At 40.2% G+C, this 18315-nt stretch overlaps 1 non-coding gene and 1 pseudogene across 1 annotated transcript; both read right to left on the reverse strand.

Annotated features, from left to right (window-relative positions):
• Window positions 1-9065: 9065 nt before the first annotated feature.
• Window positions 9066-9272, reverse strand: LOC142728464 (U2 spliceosomal RNA; annotated as a pseudogene).
• A 6236-nt stretch (window positions 9273-15508) lies between these two features.
• LOC142728458 (U2 spliceosomal RNA) lies at window positions 15509-15700 on the reverse strand. Its single transcript, XR_012877601.1, has one exon. It is a non-coding gene; the product is annotated as a U2 spliceosomal RNA (small nuclear RNA).
• Between the last annotated feature and the right edge of the window lie 2615 nt (window positions 15701-18315).

Genomic DNA, 18315 nt, shown 5'->3' on the forward strand with positions numbered 1-18315 from the left:
GGGTGGATGAGTGAGGCTAAAAGCGTTTTCTCTGAATGTGAACTGGTGTATACAGTTCAGGGTGCGTCTCTTAAATCTACCTTTAAAAACCTTAATAGATTGCATAAAGATTATACTAGAAGTTGGTGGGAGATCCAGAGTCTGGAAAACTATTTAAAGAACAAGATAGTTCCCAGAGGCCTCAGGGTCCCCATTGTCCCAGCATTAAGATTAAAAACTGCTAATATAAAAGAAAGGTGGGAACAGGAGATTACAGGGAGTTCACTTAGGCTGATGCAGATTTTGGTAGAGGAAGAAAAAATTCAGTTCGACTCTATTAGTGCTGAGCTTAAAAAAGAGATTGAGGCAGCCAAGTCCTTGGTAGATACCCCTGGTTTTGATAAACGGGATAAAATCCTCCAACAAACTTTAGAGAGGTTCACCAATCATCTTAAGGAACGTAAACACTTCCAATTCCAGAGAGATCTACAGGAATTTAGGGAGAAAAAAGCGTATGATTTTGTCCATACACAACAACAACAATATCAACAGACCAATAGGGGGCCGAGGGAATCTGACCCTTCCACATCAGAGAGTGAAACCACAGACTCTGAAAGAGTGGGCCCATTTTTCGGTGGTAGCGGTGGGAAACAAAAATTTAGGGGAGGAGCTAGAGGTAGAAATAGAGGCCGTGGTAGAGCCTCTTCTAATAGTGGCAACAATTTTTTAGCCAACAATCCTCCCATTTCCCGCTATATGCTGAGGGGACAAAAGGATTAGTGAAGGGAAAAAATATGGATAGGCTACAAATTATTAACCTATCTGAATACAATTTGAGTGCATCAGAGAACACATTATTAGAAAAAGGACTTTCCTTTGTCCCCACAGTTAAATTTGACTCTTTCTCGTGGATAAAAGATCTTAATTTATTTGCTCGTAAACTCAAATGGATCAAATTTTTCAAACACCACAATAGAAAAAAATGTATGGAACTAGGGTTGGAAGAGTCTGATATGGAAGGCCTTACAGCCTTGGAGGGGTTATTAGAGGAATCTGGAAGAGCTCCAGGTCTAGGTCCCTTTACCAACCTAAAAATGAAGAGTAGAAAGCTGCCACCTATAGGAGATTTTACCAATGTGGATTTATTTGTGGATATGGTGGGAGATGAGATCAAAAATCTTAGTCAGGACAGTAGGGGCATGGATAACAACTTGTCTTGGTCCGAACGACTAGCTCTGACCACTCTAGAGAAAAAACAGAACATCGTTCTAAAAGCATCTGATAAAGGTGGGAACATTGTGGTCATGAGTAGGGATGATTATAAAAAAATGTGTGAGGACATATTGTTTAACCATAACTGTTACACCATTTTAAAGGATAACCCCACAGCACTATTCAAGAAGGAGTTGCTGAGCATTCTGAGTGATGCAAAGAGCAGATCCTTGATTAGTGCAGGAGAGTTTGGGTTCCTGTACCCACAATTTCCTGTTATGGCGTGTTTTTATAGCCTGCCCAAAATCCACAAAGGGTATCCTCCCTTACGTGGCAGACCCATTGTTTCAGGCATTAATAATTTAACTCAAAATGTGAGTACTTATGTTGATCAGGTGTTGCGCCCTTTTGTCTTAAGTCTTACATCATATGTACGTGACACCATGGATGTCTTGAAACAGATTGATGGTATTTCTCTGGAGAAAGATACAATCCTGGCTAGTCTGGATGTTGAGGCGTTGTATTCATCCATACCTCACAAATGTGGTTATAAAGCGATCGAGTATTATTTGGGATCAAGAGGTACACAGTTTGCTGCCCATAACCAATTTGTTTTGCAGTTATTACAGTTTGTTCTTGAAAAAAATATATTTATTTTTGAAGACAAGATCTTTCATCAGCAATGTGGTACTGCAATGGGGAGTCCTGCTGCTCCCACCTATGCAAATTTATTTCTTGGCTGGTGGGAGGAGACAATTGTTTTTGGGGACAAATTTGTCAATTGGACTTCATCCGTTGGATTATGGATTAGATATATTGATGACGTGCTGATTCTCTGGAACTCTACAGCAGATGAGTTCCATAGGTTCGTAGCAGCCCTCAACAAAAATGATGTGGGACTTAGGTTTACATGTGAGATCAGTGAGAACGAACTGTCTTTTTTAGACTTGAAAATCACAAAAACGGAAGGAGGTACAATCCGCACAAAGGTACATCGGAAAGAAACAGCAACTAATAGTTTTTTGCAATGGAATAGCTGTCATCCTTATTCCCTCAAACGTGGCATTCCGAAAGGCCAATTCATGAGAGTACGCAGGAATTGCAGCTCTATGGGTGATTTTGAGTGCCAGGCCCAGGAACTCAAAACAAGATTGAAGGATAGAGGCTTCCCCGAGAGTGTCATTAGGAAGGCCTATGAGGGAGCAAGGGATGCAGATAGGCAATGTCTCCTGGTCCCTAAAAAACGGAAAGAAGAACAAGTTACCAGACTCATAGGCACCTATGACTCAAAACAAAATGACATTATGCAGATACTGAATAGGTATTGGCGTATTCTCAGTTCTGATATAGATTTAGTAGACCAGATCACACAGAGGCCATCTGTCACGTATCGGAGAGGGAAAAATATAAGGGACAGAGTCATGCACAGCTGTTTCGACCCCATTTCACCTAGGGGTACATGGCTGGATAGACAAATACCAGGCACTTTCAGATGTGGTAGCTGTAAAGCCTGTGATTTCATTCTTAAAGGGAATAGTTTTACCAGTGTTGTCACACAGAAAAAATACAATATTCGGGATTATGTCAATTGCAAGACAGCAGGAGTAGTTTACCTAATCACATGCCCATGCCCCCTAAATTATGTGGGTAAAACAGCACGACAATTTCGTCGTCGTATTAGGGAGCATGTTGGAGATATTATCCATGGTAGGGACACCCCAATATCCAAGCACGTGCATGCTAAACACCAAGGCCAGGCAGCAGTGTTAAAGTTTCAAGCAATTGAACTCGTCAGACCCCCCAAAAGAGGAGGGGACTGGGACAACCTGATTTTACGGAAGGAAGCGCAATGGATCCATAGACTGGAATGTATACAACCAGCAGGTTTAAATGAGCAGACTAATTATACATGTTTTATCTAAATGTGTGATACCATCCCCCTATAGGTGGTTTACCTTGGGGTGGGTGAGTGTTTATCTGCATTTTGCATTACTTATTTGAGATGGCTACACTGATCAGCCAACACATAAAGAGATCGTTTTGTCAGTTTTTCTAAGGAATAGGGACTTCTGCAACTTCGTCCACCTCATATGTGTTTATTTACTCTTGAGTTGCTTTGTGAGGTTGCCCACTTGCGGTGTTATACTGTCCCGCAAGATATACTTATAACACATCATCTTTTAGCGCTTACCTCCTCGTGTTTGGCAGCCCGGGTGATACGTCCTTGGCTTCCACTGCGCCTGCGCGTTCGGCATGATGCGGCCGATGATGACCCCTGGCTGTCAGCTGACGGCGGGGGGTCACATGGGCAGGTGTCACGAATCGAGAGGGTGTTGTGATTGGTCAATTCATGTGTTGCCGCCGAATACGATGGGTGGAGTTTAGCGTTTATAGTAACCTAGCGCCTGCAATGAAGTATGCCGTTGACATCGATACGTGCATCTTCCCGTGACGCACAGCGGAATATCCGCTGTTGAATACTAATATCGCTGGTGATGAGGCCAGAGTTACCAAGATACGGACCCCTGAGGATGAGTATCTGAAACGCGTAGGGTCGTTTAATGTCTATGGAATGTGTGCATTGGGGACAATTATATTGTGTTACACCCAGCGTTAGGAGATCCGATTTTGTCGGACACCTATGCTTCAATTAGGGCTTGTACTACTGTTGTGCCCTGGGTATATGCTGATTCCTACAAATATCGTTTAAACACAGAGATATAGGTATCATAATAACTCAGTGTTTTTTTGTTTAATACATTTTTTAATTTTCACGGTGGGGCTTATGTCACAGTGGTGTGTTACCCCTGTTTTTAAACTAGTTACTATTAAAGATATCTTTTTACTCAGTTGTCATTTCAGTGAACCTTATAATTAAATTTCTTTATATTGTGGGAGCACAATTAGATTTCTATCTAACTATACAGTGAAATTATATTTAATTTATACAGTTAATAATTTCGTTTGGCAGCCTTTGCACTCTCAGATTTAAACACAGAAGGGTGGATGAGTGAGGCTAAAAGCGTTTTCTCTGAATGTGAACTGGTGTATACAGTTCAGGGTGCGTCTCTTAAATCTACCTTTAAAAACCTTAATAGATTGCATAAAGATTATACTAGAAGTTGGTGGGAGATCCAGAGTCTGGAAAACTATTTAAAGAACAAGATAGTTCCCAGAGGCCTCAGGGTCCCCATTGTCCCAGCATTAAGATTAAAAACTGCTAATATAAAAGAAAGGTGGGAACAGGAGATTACAGGGAGTTCACTTAGGCTGATGCAGATTTTGGTAGAGGAAGAAAAAATTCAGTTCGACTCTATTAGTGCTGAGCTTAAAAAAGAGATTGAGGCAGCCAAGTCCTTGGTAGATACCCCTGGTTTTGATAAACGGGATAAAATCCTCCAACAAACTTTAGAGAGGTTCACCAATCATCTTAAGGAACGTAAACACTTCCAATTCCAGAGAGATCTACAGGAATTTAGGGAGAAAAAAGCGTATGATTTTGTCCATACACAACAACAACAATATCAACAGACCAATAGGGGGCCGAGGGAATCTGACCCTTCCACATCAGAGAGTGAAACCACAGACTCTGAAAGAGTGGGCCCATTTTTCGGTGGTAGCGGTGGGAAACAAAAATTTAGGGGAGGAGCTAGAGGTAGAAATAGAGGCCGTGGTAGAGCCTCTTCTAATAGTGGCAACAATTTTTTAGCCAACAATCCTCCCATTTCCCGCTATATGCTGAGGGGACAAAAGGATTAGTGAAGGGAAAAAATATGGATAGGCTACAAATTATTAACCTATCTGAATACAATTTGAGTGCATCAGAGAACACATTATTAGAAAAAGGACTTTCCTTTGTCCCCACAGTTAAATTTGACTCTTTCTCGTGGATAAAAGATCTTAATTTATTTGCTCGTAAACTCAAATGGATCAAATTTTTCAAACACCACAATAGAAAAAAATGTATGGAACTAGGGTTGGAAGAGTCTGATATGGAAGGCCTTGCAGCCTTGGAGGGGTTATTAGAGGAATCTGGAAGAGCTCCAGGTCTAGGTCCCTTTACCAACCTAAAAATGAAGAGTAGAAAGCTGCCACCTATAGGAGATTTTACCAATGTGGATTTATTTGTGGATATGGTGGGAGATGAGATCAAAAATCTTAGTCAGGACAGTAGGGGCATGGATAACAACTTGTCTTGGTCTGAACGACTAGCTCTGACCACTCTAGAGAAAAAACAGAACATCGTTCTAAAAGCATCTGATAAAGGTGGGAACATTGTGGTCATGAGTAGGGATGATTATAAAAAAATGTGTGAGGACATATTGTTTAACCATAACTGTTACACCATTTTAAAGGATAACCCCACAGCACTATTCAAGAAGGAGTTGCTGAGCATTCTGAGTGATGCAAAGAGCAGATCCTTGATTAGTGCAGGAGAGTTTGGGTTCCTGTACCCACAATTTCCTGTTATGGCGTGTTTTTATAGCCTGCCCAAAATCCACAAAGGGTATCCTCCCTTACGTGGCAGACCCATTGTTTCAGGCATTAATAATTTAACTCAAAATGTGAGTACTTATGTTGATCAGGTGTTGCGCCCTTTTGTCTTAAGTCTTACATCATATGTACGTGACACCATGGATGTCTTGAAACAGATTGATGGTATTTCTCTGGAGAAAGATACAATCCTGGCTAGTCTGGATGTTGAGGCGTTGTATTCATCCATACCTCACAAATGTGGTTATAAAGCGATCGAGTATTATTTGGGATCAAGAGGTACACAGTTTGCTGCCCATAACCAATTTGTTTTGCAGTTATTACAGTTTGTTCTTGAAAAAAATATATTTATTTTTGAAGACAAGATCTTTCATCAGCAATGTGGTACTGCAATGGGGAGTCCTGCTGCTCCCACCTATGCAAATTTATTTCTTGGCTGGTGGGAGGAGACAATTGTTTTTGGGGACAAATTTGTCAATTGGACTTCATCCGTTGGATTATGGATTAGATATATTGATGACGTGCTGATTCTCTGGAACTCTACAGCAGATGAGTTCCATAGGTTCGTAGCAGCCCTCAACAAAAATGATGTGGGACTTAGGTTTACATGTGAGATCAGTGAGAACGAACTGTCTTTTTTAGACTTGAAAATCACAAAAACGGAAGGAGGTACAATCCGCACAAAGGTACATCGGAAAGAAACAGCAACTAATAGTTTTTTGCAATGGAATAGCTGTCATCCTTATTCCCTCAAACGTGGCATTCCGAAAGGCCAATTCATGAGAGTACGCAGGAATTGCAGCTCTATGGGTGATTTTGAGTGCCAGGCCCAGGAACTCAAAACAAGATTGAAGGATAGAGGCTTCCCCGAGAGTGTCATTAGGAAGGCCTATGAGGGAGCAAGGGATGCAGATAGGCAATGTCTCCTGGTCCCTAAAAAACGGAAAGAAGAACAAGTTACCAGACTCATAGGCACCTATGACTCAAAACAAAATGACATTATGCAGATACTGAATAGGTATTGGCGTATTCTCAGTTCTGATATAGATTTAGTAGACCAGATCACACAGAGGCCATCTGTCACGTATCGGAGAGGGAAAAATATAAGGGACAGAGTCATGCACAGCTGTTTCGACCCCATTTCACCTAGGGGTACATGGCTGGATAGACAAATACCAGGCACTTTCACATGTGGTAGCTGTAAAGCCTGTGATTTCATTCTTAAAGGGAATAGTTTTACCAGTGTTGTCACACAGAAAAAATACAATATTCGGGATTATGTCAATTGCAAGACAGCAGGAGTAGTTTACCTAATCACATGCCCATGCCCCCTAAATTATGTGGGTAAAACAGCACGACAATTTCGTCGTCGTATTAGGGAGCATGTTGGAGATATTATCCATGGTAGGGACACCCCAATATCCAAGCACGTGCATGCTAAACACCAAGGCCAGGCAGCAGTGTTAAAGTTTCAAGCAATTGAACTCGTCAGACCCCCCAAAAGAGGAGGGGACTGGGACAACCTGATTTTACGGAAGGAAGCGCAATGGATCCATAGACTGGAATGTATACAACCAGCAGGTTTAAATGAGCAGACTAATTATACATGTTTTATCTAAATGTGTGATACCATCCCCCTATAGGTGGTTTACCTTGGGGTGGGTGAGTGTTTATCTGCATTTTGCATTACTTATTTGAGATGGCTACACTGATCAGCCAACACATAAAGAGATCGTTTTGTCAGTTTTTCTAAGGAATAGGGACTTCTGCAACTTCGTCCACCTCATATGTGTTTATTTACTCTTGAGTTGCTTTGTGAGGTTGCCCACTTGCGGTGTTATACTGTCCCGCAAGATATACTTATAACACATCATCTTTTAGCGCTTACCTCCTCGTGTTTGGCAGCCCGGGCGATACGTCCTTGGCTTCCACTGCGCCTGCGCGTTCGGCATGATGCGGCCGATGATGACCCCTGGCTGTCAGCTGACGGCGGGGGGTCACATGGGCAGGTGTCACGAATCGAGAGGGTGTTGTGATTGGTCAATTCATGTGTTGCCGCCGAATACGATGGGTGGAGTTTAGCGTTTATAGTAACCTAGCGCCTGCAATGAAGTATGCCGTTGACATCGATACGTGCATCTTCCCGTGACGCACAGTGGAATATCCGCTGTTGAATACTAATATCGCTGGTGATGAGGCCAGAGTTACCAAGATACGGACCCCTGAGGATGAGTATCTGAAACGCGTAGGGTCGTTTAATGTCTATGGAATGTGTGCATTGGGGACAATTATATTGTGTTACACCCAGCGTTAGGAGATCCGATTTTGTCGGACACCTATGCTTCAATTAGGGCTTGTACTACTGTTGTGCCCTGGGTATATGCTGATTCCTACAAATATCGTTTAAACACAGAGATATAGGTATCATAATAACTCAGTGTTTTTTTGTTTAATACATTTTTTAATTTTCACGGTGGGGCTTATGTCACAGTGGTGTGTTACCCCTGTTTTTAAACTAGTTACTATTAAAGATATCTTTTTACTCAGTTGTCATTTCAGTGAACCTTATAATTAAATTTCTTTATATTGTGGGAGCACAATTAGATTTCTATCTAACTATACAGTGAAATTACGGCTCAGTCAGTCACTCAGTGTTGCCTGAGAGGGCAACACTGCAACAGCCGGCCGCCAGGCTGTCTTTTTTTGCACAGCTAGTTGCCTCCAGGAGGCCACAAGAGGGAGACAAGGGACTGCAAAATGGAAAATAAGCATCCACCAACTTTACAGACAACTTCTCCTTGCTCCTACAACCTCCATCCTTGCACAGCTTGTTATTCTTCTAGGTAACATAGTAACAAATGCAAATTGCTGCTCTCTTTGTAGGCAAGCAAGGCTTTGTTGCAACTGCAATTCTTACTCCTTCTTGAAATGTAGGGACGACAGTACATTCCATCACATCCATCTAGTGTACACAGGTAGGTCCATTGTGGCGGGCGGGCGGGCGGGCGGGCAGGCGGCTTTAATGGCTGTTTGCTGTTCCCCTACTCCACTCCACTATTTGACTGTGGTGCTGCATCAATCAGTGGCTGGCTCAGGTGCAGCTCTTTAACTTACCTAAAAGGGAGGGCGGAGAGAAGACAAGGAAGGTGAATGAGCTGTTCCAATGTGAAATGCCGGAAACACAGACATACAGACGACACAAAACAAGAGGTGGCAATGTATTCATTAATTGCATTTAATCAATTAGCTCATTATCACTCATGCATTGTCCAACAGGTGTTGAAATAATGGGATTAAAAGGGGAGATCCCTTCAGAAAGACAGAAACAATGGCAAACACAAAAAACACTTTTGGAATCTGATTTTAGTCAACACATAAGGAAAGGGTGCACCGGTCCTGGAAATACTGCAATACCAGGTCAATGCGTGGAGTGGACAGAGCAAGCTCTATTTCCATCTCCCTGTTCTAAAAATCCATTTAATATATGGTCCCCAGATAGGGGACGTATCAGATATTAAACTGATAAGAACAGATTTTTTTTTTTTTTTTTTTTTTTTTTTACTCAGATCACAAGTCTCAAAAACTAAAATCACCATCTTTTTCTCTTCACAGATCTCAAGACTCACGTCATCATCGTAAAAGGTAAGTACATTTATACATTATTTCCCCCTAAATATCTATTCTACACTCCCATTACAGAATTCCATTTCTTTTGCTTCCATTTTTCTTCTGCTTTCTCTATTCCTAGTTCTTTCTTTTCTTTCCAAAAATAGATAAATAAATAATTTAGGCTTAGACGTATGCAATCATCAACAGTTAAAGCATCCCTTTTAAATAGTAAAATATTCCTGGACCTCCATAGCGCCATTTTAACTGATGCTAAGATCAGCCAAACTATTTGAAACTCATTTTCCCCGATTCCAATTCCATAAAATATCATGTTAAAATTAAAATAGTTAACTTTACTCACCATGCTCACCAACTTACTTATCTTTTTCCACACTTTTTGTGCAAAATCACAATTCCAGAAAACATGCATTGTGGTTTCATCATCAATACAACCACTTCTAGGACATTGGCTATTCCGATTCAGTCGTCTTTTATATTGGAAATCCTTTGTTGGTAAACAATCCTTTATCATACACCATAATAGATCTTTGTGATCATTAGACAAACAAAGATGGTTAACACATTTCCAAATGTTTTTAACTACCTGGGGAGTAAACCGTTCAATCGGGCTGCAAATGGTTCTACCCTCTAAGACTTTTAATATTTTTTTATGATTAATAAAAACCTCTTTTCCTTCTTCTGCCAGATTGAACTCTCTTATAATTTTCTCTAAGATTAAATAGTTCTCTGGAGGCAACCACCTATATGGTCTCTTTAGATCTATATTGATCCATTTATACTTCCTTATAAAAAAAACAAAATTATATATTACAAAGGCTCTCAACTTTGATTCAGGTCCACATAGGATACTAATACACTGTGATAAATACTTACAAAATAAAAACTGTCTAAGATCAGGGAAACCCTTACCACCATTTCCTTTTGATTTATATAACTCTACTCTCCTTACTCTCTCCATTTTTGAACCCCAAAAGAAATTAAAACATACCTTAATAATTCTTTTCATCATAATGTTTGAGGGCATAAAAACAGCAGATACATATAAAATCAGAGGCAATAGAACTTGTTTAATCACTAAGATTTTCCCTTCCATTGATAGGCACCTTAGTTTCCAAAAATCCACCTTCTTTTTAACCCTTTCCAAGAGAGATTCCCAATTTTTTATACTTCCACAGTTTTGTGAGAAATGAATACCTAGAATTTTCATATCTACTACAGTTAATAATTTACATTCCCTTTCCAACTTAAGATTCCCTATCAATAAAACCCCTGATTTTTCCCAGTTTATTTTAAAACCAGATGCACCATTAAACCATTCAACTACTCGTAATACCCTATTAAACCCTCTCAAACTTCTAACTAAAACCGTAATGTCATCCATATATGCCACAATTTTAACTCGCTCATTTTTATTCCCTGGTATAAAAACACCATCAATAACTTTATCCCTTCTTATTGCACATAAAAGTGGTTCCACGGCACAAATAAAGAGTATTGGCGACAAAGGACACCCTTGCTTCACTCCACAATTCATTTTAACCTTTTCCGATAAAAAGCCATTCACTGAAATTTTACTGAAACAACTAGAATATAAACTCTTAATACACTTAATAAACATATCAGGACAACCAAGCTTTTTTAAAACCTGAAATAAAAACAAATGGGAAATTCTATCATATGCTTTTTCGAAATCTAATGAGATCAATGCCAAATCCTGATCACGATCTTTAAAATCCCATAATACATCTCTAATCAAGAGTAATGAATCTGTAATTTTTCTCCCTGGCACAGCACATGTCTGATCCTCCTCAATTACCGATGAAATTACTTTTTTCAAACGATTAGCAAATAATTTTGCATAAATTTTATAATCCATGTTTAGTAACGTTATAGGCCTCCAATTCTTTATCATTTCTTTATCCCCTTTCTTAAAAAGTAAAACAATTAACCCTTCAGACCATGATATTGGCATTTTAAAAGAGGATAGCACCCTAAAAATGATATCACAAAAATCCACACCCACCAACTTCCAAAAGACCCTATAGAACTCTATCGGTAAACCATCCAAACCAGGTGTTTTCCCATTTGAAAAGCTATTAACTGTATTATAAATTTCATTTTCAGTAAAATCTTCAGATAAAAGACCTATTTCTTCTTTATTAAAATTTTTATCTAGTTGACTAATAAAGTGGTCCCTTAAAGAACCATCACTCTTTTTTTCAGAAAATAAGTTATCATAAAACTCATGTGCCTTTTTCAATTTACCTTCCAAAACCACCTCTCCCTCCAACTTGTCAATATAATCTCTCTTATTGATGATTTTTTTAAAGAAGAACTTTGAGCATTTTTCATCACATTCCAAAATTTTTACTCTCGAATTAAATATGATTTCCCTTCCTTTTTCATACAAACTTCTATTAATTTGGCTTTTAATGCCTTCAATCTCATCATCCATAATTACACCACTCTTTTTCAAGACATAAAAACACTGGAGTTTCGTATTTAGAGATTCATATAATTCCACTCTCTCTCTCGCCTTTCTTTTACTAATACGAATGAAAAATGTTTTGATCTGAGATTTTACGAACTCCCACCATTCAAAAACATCCTTAAAACTGCTTTTCCTACACTGCAACTTTTTATAGAATGAACCAAATTCCGATTTTACGTTCTCATCTTCTAATAGTTTTGTATTCCATTTCCAATGTGAAGATTTTTTGCTTTCCATTCTCTCACATTCTAACGTACATTTGATCAATCTATGATCGTAAAAACAGTTAAAATCAGTTTTAAAAGATGACCCTTTAAAATGCTCTGATACAAAAAAATAGTCTATTCTAGACCTAGAGTTTTTCCTACTCCATGTACATTCATCTTCTTTCTTTTTGCCACATATTTCCCACATATCTTTTAAATTACTTGATGAGAGAATTCCTTTTAAGCATGATACTGAACCATCTTTCTTATTTTCCAGATGGCAGTTAAAGTCTCCTCCAATTATAATAGGGTCCGAACCTGTAAGGAACAACTGCAGAATTTCAAAGAGCTGGATTCTCTTACTCTTCTCTGTGTATCCATACACACAGAAACATTTGATTTTTTTATTAGTCTTCTTCACTTCTATCATCATTATCCTCCCCGGATAAATCTCTTGAATTTTCTCCACTTTCCACTCCTTACTACATAAAAAACCTACTCCATCGCTCTTTTGCTCATTACCTCCTGAAAAAAAGGCTTTTCCTTTCCAATATTTTTTATAGAACTCATAACACATACTTTTCTCTATATTACATTCTTGTAAAAAAATGAAATCATAAGCTTCATTATTAAAAAAGTCATATAAAGCAACTCTCTTTTTTGAATTTTTTAACCCCTGAACATTCAGGGAAGCTATACTGATCATCTTTTAATGACAATTCCAGGGCTATCTCCCCCGCCCTCATCAGTGGTAGAAGGATACTCGTTTATCCTCAAAGCCTCCGAACTAACAGAGCTTAAGGGTGACACGACTTCCAGAATTTCTATCACTCTTCTTTTTTCACCACTAATGTTTCCACGTTTCGCCTCTGCTTCATCATCTAAACATCTTTTCAAATTACCTAATGTCGTTTCCATTACCTCTTCAGTAAGGCCCTCCTCTTCCACAGGACTATCTGAAGGGGTTTCCCTCACTACAGTGATACCTTCTGTTTGTCCAGATCCCCCAGCTTCAGATCCCTGGGTTATCACTACTTTAGGTATTTTTTCCACTTTTTCTTTTACTTTTTTCTTTTCCTCTTTTTCCTTCCTAGTTTCTTTTTTCTCTTGCCTCTTTTCTTTTCCCTCTCGTCTCTTCTCCTTTCTCTCCTTCTCCTTCCTCTCTTTCTCCGTACACTCTCTTTCCTCCTCCTGAACCTCCTCCTGAACCTCCTCCTGAACCTCCTCCATTACCTCTTCAACTTGCTGTGGTTCAGGTATTTCTTCCTTACGTTTTGGACAATCTGCCTCTTGATGAATACTCATCGGGCAGTCCATACAGCGTTTACAGTTATCATCACTGTGGCCGTATTTCTTGCAACTTCTGCAATAGGGAGGCATCCCTGAAAAAAATAAATATCCTCTACTACGATTTATAAACACCACAGGCGGGGGCCTACAGACTCCTCCTTCTTCCTGTGGATCTTTTTTAAACGTAGCATAATATACTCGCTTTCCATTCCACACTCCGAAATCCGTCATCCCATGTTGCTTTAAGGAGAGTTTTTCACAAAAATTCCAGAGGTATGATTCCACCTCTTGGTCCGTTATAAATGGACTATACATTTGTATGGTTAACAATTTTGCCTGAAATTGAAACAATGGGGCAATTTTTATCCCCTTAAAAACATCTCGCCCCTTATTAGCTTCATAAAGGGTGTATGCCTTTTCGCATAATGCATTTGTTTCCAAAGTCACATCATAAATTCCCCTAGAGAAGAAGGTTTGTATACAAAAGAAGTTCTTCTTCTCCAATTCCATAACTGGTATTAGTATTTTGTCATAAAGGTACCTTAGATTTTTTTCTTGTCGGACTTCTGGGGACACGAAGAACCGAATAGTATCCTTTAAGCCATACTTATCATCAAAGAAGTCAGGCCGATTATCCTGAAATCCTCGCCATTCTCCTGGTGTTCTCCTTCCATAAGCCATATTCCAACGAATTTTTTCTTCCTCCACAGCACGAAAAAAAGCCCTTGAAAAGAGCTCGATCGCCTCCTGATTCCAATGGAAAACACGAAATCCACACGTCCAGCGAAAGAATCCCTCCACGAATAGGTTCCAGATCCTCCAAAGAAAAAGGCACACCAGCTTTCAGCCACCCCTCAATAGCAGCAGTTCGGTCCGAAAACCGAAAAGGCCGAGCAGGTAGGTTTCCACCAGTGCACCTTGCCCTCTGACTTCAACCCACTACAGATCGAAGCCAAAAGGCCGAGAAGCGATAACCAGAACGGGCCGCGCGTTGCCCGAGCCTGCCCGATACTGCTGTTCAGCCCTTGCAGCGATTCAGCCTACTTCTAGGCAATTCCATGGGGCCCTGCAGGCTCACACACTCACAGCTACACGGGAGGTGAATAAAGGCCGGAGAGGAAGCCAGACAGGATTTGCTTCTTTTGCTTGCACCACAATGCAGTGCTGAAAGAGGAGGAATCTACATAAAAACGCCTTCCTGGCAACGCCCAAATGCCCTGCTGCCATGCAGATAAACACTGGCAGCGGCAGCCAGTGCATGCCCACAGCCACCCCTTGTTCCTTCACACCTTGTATCAGCTGTAATCCAGTCCAGTCCAGTGCTGCCTGCTGAGCAGCACTGACCAACACTGCCTGGGCCCAGGCTTTTATCTCTGAGGCCCCATTATGATGTCAGAAAGCTGGCTCTGGCTCCTCAGGGCTCCACTATGACACGTGCAAAGTTCCGTCTGAACTTTATATAAGACGGTGCGGCTCAGTCAGTCACTCAGTGTTGCCTGAGAGGGCAACACTGCAACAGCCGGCCGCCAGGCTGTCTTTTTTTGCACAGGTAGTTGCCTCCAGGAGGCCACAAGAGGGAGACAAGGGACTGCAAAATGGAAAATAAGCATCCACCAACTTTACAGACAACTTCTCCTTGCTCCTACAACCTCCATCCTTGCACAGATTGTTATTCTTCTAGGTAACATAGTAACAAATCCAAATTGCTGCTCTCTTTGTAGGCAAGCAAGGCTTTGTTGCAACTGCAATTCTTACTCCTTCTTGAAATGTAGGGACGACAGTACATTCCATCACATCCATCTAGTGTACACAGGTAGGTCCATTGTGGCGGGCGGGCGGGCGGCTTTAATGGCTGTTTGCTGTTCCCCTACTCCACTCCACTATTTGACTGTGGTGCTGCATCAATCAGTGGCTGGCTCAGGTGCAGCTCTTTAACTTACCTAAAAGGGAGGGCGGAGAGAAGACAAGGAAGGTGAATGAGCTGTTCCAATGTGAAATGCCGGAAACACAGACACACAGACGACACAAAACAAGAGGTGGCAATGTATTCATTAATTGCATTTAATCAATTAGCTCATTATCACTCATGCATTGTCCAACAGGTGTTGAAATAATGGGATTAAAAGGGGAGATCCCTTCAGAAAGACAGAAACAATGGCAAACACAAAAAACACTTTTGGAATCTGATTTTAGTCAACACATAAGGAAAGGGTGCACCGGTCCTGGAAATACTGCAATACCAGGTCAATGCGTGGAGTGGACAGAGCAAGCTCTATTTCCATCTCCCTGTTCTAAAAATCCATTTAATATATGGTCCCCAGATAGGGGACGTATCAGATATTAAACTGATAAGAACAGATTTTTTATTTTTTTTTTATTTTTTTTTTAAAATAACCATTCAGTTAGATACGAAGCGAAAACTTAAGTTTTTCAATCTGAATAATCAAAAAAACGATATCGCTTATATCAATCATCTCTATGGTTACTCTTTAAATTTGTTCTTTTATTTAATTCCAAAAGAAAGACAATGCATTACAGAAATAACAGATGACAAAACAACATTATTTATAGCGGATTAATGCTTTCCACTTTTTGAATTTCCAAATCCCTTCGGAATCAACATTGCCACCACCGCGCTGCTTATCCCATAAATATTTGACATATAACCGGGACAAAAATATCTTAACACAATCATTTACAGACACAACCTTTCTTTTAAATACCAAAAGATTCCTCACATCCCACAGACTTTCCATCACACATACCATTATTAACCATAATATTCTATCTTTAGCTCTACTACATGCACCCATCCCAAACATTGCCACCTTCCAATTCACATATGTTACACCTGCCAACTCTTTACACAAACCCCCTACTCTCTTCCATACTTCATAAGAGAAGTCACAATCCCATATTAGATGGCGTATGCTCTCACTAGCCCCACACCCCTCCCTAGGGCACACTTCATGTCTAATGAGATCCCGCTGCTTTTGGACTTGTCTCACAGGCAGTATATTATGTAATGACATCCACACTACATCCCGTTGGCGATTTGACACCCCTACAATATCCAAATTCTTCCATACTGCATCCGCTTCACCTGACCGCAGCCCATCAATATTACATGCAAGCTCATTCGCCCGCATTCTTTTCATCACACCATTCTTATTCTTGAAATCCACCATAGGTACAGATAGTAAATCATACTTCCTCACAAACCATTCAATCTTCATGTACCACACAGGACATTTAAATGCCACAGGCACTCTTGCATCCCTCTTCACCCAATTTAACCCGAAAAGCGTCCATCCAGCCAAATACCTCATCATATACGCAGTTTTGTTATTCCGCTCAATCAACACCATCACTACCTTCACATAACTCAACCCCAAGAAAACCTCAATATTTGGGAAATTCATTCCACCATGCTCGCACAATTTATATAGATACTCCCGCTTCAACTTTTCCATCCTGCATCCCCAAAAAAAAGTAAAAACCATTTTCTCTGCTTTTTTTATTTTCCTGGTTGAAAAGGGAAAAATCACTGCACAAAAGAGCAGGATTGGCAAAATAACTGACTTAATGATTAAGGTTTTACCAGAAAACGTCAAACTACGCATACGCCAGAAATTCAACTTTCGCTCAATCCGCATACCACATTCATCCCAACTCTCGTTCCCCTTTAAGTTTTCATTGAATAAAATACCCAAAACCCTAATTGCGCCTTGTTCACACTTTACACCATCCATTCTAACATTACTGTCACCAAAACACTTAAAAATGCTTTTACTCCAGTTCACTCTAAAAGCGGACGCACTACAGAAAAGATCTAACACCAATCTAGCCCTAGTCAAACTAGCTAGAGACTCACTCACAATGACCACATCGTCCATATAAGCTAGAGTTTTCACCACCTTACCTCCACTACCAGGTATCAGCAAGCCCCTCATCACCTTCTCTTTCCTAAACATACACAACAAAACTTCAATTACGCTAATAAAAAGAACGGGGGACATCGGACAACCTTGTCTGACTCCCGATTTAATTCTCACTTTACCACTCAAAAACCCATTCACCAAAAATTCGCTCGTCACTCCTCCATACAAGCATCTTACTGCACTCACAAACTTGCTATGAAAACCCATTTTATTCAACACACCAAACATAAATTCATGTGACACGCGGTCAAACGCCTTCTCAAAGTCCACAGCTAGCACCATACACTTTTGCTTTCTGTCCATGCAATCCCCAATCAAATCTTTTAACAGCAACAGGTTGTCAGTCATACGCCTACTTGGTACCGCACACACTTGATCCTCCCCCACTACCTGACCGATCACTTCACGCATTCGATTTGCTAGAATTTTGCTATAGCACTTGTAATCACTATTGAGCAAAGAGATAGGTCTCCAATTACCCAGATTCCTTTTATCACCCTTTTTATGTATTAACACAACAACACCCTCTTTTATAGATTCACTCATTATCCCATTGTCCCACATAAACTGACACACTTCCACTAGGTCTGCTCCCATTATGTCCCACGCTTGCACATACAATTCCACAGGAATACCGTCCTTCCCTGGAGTTTTATTTTTACTAGCACTCTTGACCACTTGCATAACTTCATCCATTGTAATTCCCTCTGATAACATATCAGAATCCTCCTTCCCTAGCACATTCTCTAATTTATTCATGGTATCATTCACCAAATCTCTATCAGTCCATTTGTCACCATACAGCTCGCGATAGAACGACTCCACTTCATTCATCACATCCTCCCCATAAACACAGTCACCCCCACTATTCATAACAACATCCATATCATCCTTCTTCCCACACATCTTTTTGAAGAAAAATCTTGTGCACTTCTCATCCTTTTCCAGATGTTCAATCTTAGATCTATATATGATTTCTTTCCCCCTCTCATCCATCTCTTTCTTAATCTCACTTTTGACCGCACAAAGCAAGTCACCCACATCATACCCAAGCATACTAAGCTTCCTCAAC

This window comes from Rhinoderma darwinii, unplaced genomic scaffold (assembly GCF_050947455.1).
Source record: "Rhinoderma darwinii isolate aRhiDar2 unplaced genomic scaffold, aRhiDar2.hap1 Scaffold_677, whole genome shotgun sequence".
NCBI lineage: Eukaryota > Metazoa > Chordata > Amphibia > Anura > Rhinodermatidae > Rhinoderma > Rhinoderma darwinii.